Genomic DNA, 2,500 nt, shown 5'->3' with positions numbered 1-2,500 from the left:
GATTCATTGGTCAGTGTTTTTCTTTCCTTTGAGTTGATTCACTTTCTGTTCTTGCTTTGTGTTCGTGAGACCAATGGGACACATCACAAACCCTAAACCCTTCCATACGATTTCTTCCTGCGATCCCCAAAAGACACCGGATTATTCGAAGGAATTTTTTTAAAGACCGAATGAAGAGTTCTGGCTTTTTCGCTCTGGGGTTTCGCTGGGCATTGGCTGAAGGGCAAGGGGTGCGGACTAAGGGGTGCCAGGCAGTGAGGATGACTGTTTACGCGGCTTCAAAATCCTACGAGGAGTTCTTGGCCTTTTTTCCCCTTTATCTTTCTCTGCCGTGGGTCGGCCTCCCCTTCTCTCACCTTTCGAGCCGGAGGGGGAGGGATACACTCGCCACAGTCACTTTTTTTCCTGATTTTTCACAATGTAACTCGCAGAATATGTAACTTTAGAATGACATTTCGTGCGTTGCCTCCGCTTACCAGTGTCGCGGGTGCCACTGGACGTCTCCTACGGGCTACCCCTGGCACCCCCTGGCACCCCCTCCCCCTCCCTCCATTTTGCCTTGTCCTTTCTCCCTGTTTCTTACTCTTCTATACACGTCAAACCTGATTATGTCTCCGTAACTAGAGGAAATTTATTCTCCACGTACGAATTTCTGCAATAAACGTGTAACTTTCGTGTCAGAAGTTTCCCCGAAGAAAGAAACACAAAAGGAAAATAATATATAGAGATACGAGCATAAATTAATTTAGTTCTCTAATAATGTAGGTGTTATAATCAGAAGATGATAATATATTTTTTTTATTATAATAAAACTGAAACTAATTTCGTTAATGTGTAAATATAAATGATTTTTTTTATTAATAAGGTAATAAAGCTCGAAGTATGCATTAGCCAATCATATGGCAGTTTACATTTATCATTGGACCTAACCAATGAGAACGCCCGACACAAAGAGCGAACAGATGACTAACCAAATTAACAAATTAATCACAAAATACTTTGTTTCCAGTTTTATGTTGTTGCATTTACGTATTCATAAGATTTTGAAAGTCGCAGTCCTACAAGAGACACTTAGTATGATTTGATAGAAACTAAGGAATACGAACATTTAGAGTGAAATGTTATATTTTGAGTCTTTTCTTACTAGTAAACATATTATCTCCTCGGAGCGGAAGCGTATACGAAACCGGCTGAACAAGTGAATTATCTCCCGCCATTATCGGCACGCGGGGACACAGCTCGAACACATTTCAATCAACAATGTGTCTCGTTTTATTCCCAGTTCCTTCCCGACTTTCTTGCCCCAAAGCGGACGCAGCGCCTGCACCTCGAGACTCCGCTTCGTCAAAAAGGATTAATGTAACCAGCCACCCACACTCCGGTGGCCTGGCACTGTCCTTCGGCTGGGCACAGAAACGTTTTTATTCGGCTAACATTAGCATTTAGTACACACATGAACACTCACACATAAATACGAACACACACAAAGATGCACATATATACACATTATATATATATATATATATATATATATATATATATATATATATATATATATATATAAGTGTGTGTGTGTGTGTGTGTGTGTGTGTGTGTGTAAATATGTATGTATGGATGGATGGATGGATGGATGGATGGATGGATGGATGGATGGATGGATGGATGGATGGATGGATGGATGGATGGATGGATGGATGGATGGATGGATGTACATGTACATGTACATGTACATGTACATGTACATATATATAAGTATATATATAAATATATATATATATAAGTATCTCGGCCCAGATAAATCCATGAGGCAAAGCACACACTCATAAGCAGAGATATGTCAAATCACATAAGTTCCCATTGCGTCACCTATCGCCCCCCCCCCCCCCCGCCCTCCCCATCCACCTGCTCCTCTTTCCCTCACTTCCCCCCCCCCCTCAATTGCCACCCTCCATCGCTCCCCTCTTCTCTCCCCTGCCGCACTCCCCTCCCCTTTTACACCTCCCCCTCTCCCATTCCCCTCCCCCTCTATCTCTACCCCTGTCCCCTCGTAGAGCATCGCTAGATAAGCGTAATCGGCGAGGCCAGACGAGCAAGGCCGGCCTGGCTCACAGATAGGGACGATTACAAAGGGGGTTTTCACACCAGCATACCAGGTGTTGGAAATAAGTGACGTACGGCACGAGGAGAATCGAGTTTCGTTTGAGCAATGGCCGTGGGATCTTAATAATTTGTTTGTGATAATGATTGTTTCGGTGTGTGTTTATGTATTTGTTTGTGTTTGTTTCGGTGTGTGTGTGTGTGTGTGTGTGTGTGTGTGTGTGTGTGTGTGTGTGTGTGTGTGTGTGTGTGTGTGTGTGTGTGTGTGTGTGTGTGTGTGCGTGCGTGTCTACGTGTCCGCCTGCATGTTTTTTCCTGTGTCTTTGTGTACGCAATGTGTCTATACGTAACCGACTTTCCTCGCCGCATACCCGGCAAATAAGAACACAATTTATTATGAATT

The 2,500-nt window shown here is 43.4% G+C and overlaps 1 protein-coding gene across 6 annotated transcripts in view; it reads right to left on the bottom strand.

The window, feature by feature from the left end:
- The window catches only part of LOC125025767 (ETS-like protein pointed), a 230,399-nt gene that overhangs the window by 137,942 nt on the left and 89,957 nt on the right, over positions 1–2,500 (bottom strand). The window contains exon 1 of one of the 6 annotated variants that reach the window (XM_047613972.1): positions 357–494. The exons of 4 other annotated variants lie outside the window; for them this stretch is intronic. The gene's annotated coding sequence lies outside the window, so the exon portion shown is untranslated. Of the gene's footprint in view, positions 1–356; positions 495–2,500 lie in introns of those variants that run through there. One more of the 6 variants, XM_047613973.1, reaches the window with a different exon arrangement.

Source organism: Penaeus chinensis, chromosome 5 (assembly GCF_019202785.1).
Source record: "Penaeus chinensis breed Huanghai No. 1 chromosome 5, ASM1920278v2, whole genome shotgun sequence".
NCBI classification, from domain to species: domain Eukaryota; kingdom Metazoa; phylum Arthropoda; class Malacostraca; order Decapoda; family Penaeidae; genus Penaeus; species Penaeus chinensis.
Note: the sequence above shows the minus strand (reverse complement) of the source record. Positions and strands in the feature narration are given on the sequence as shown.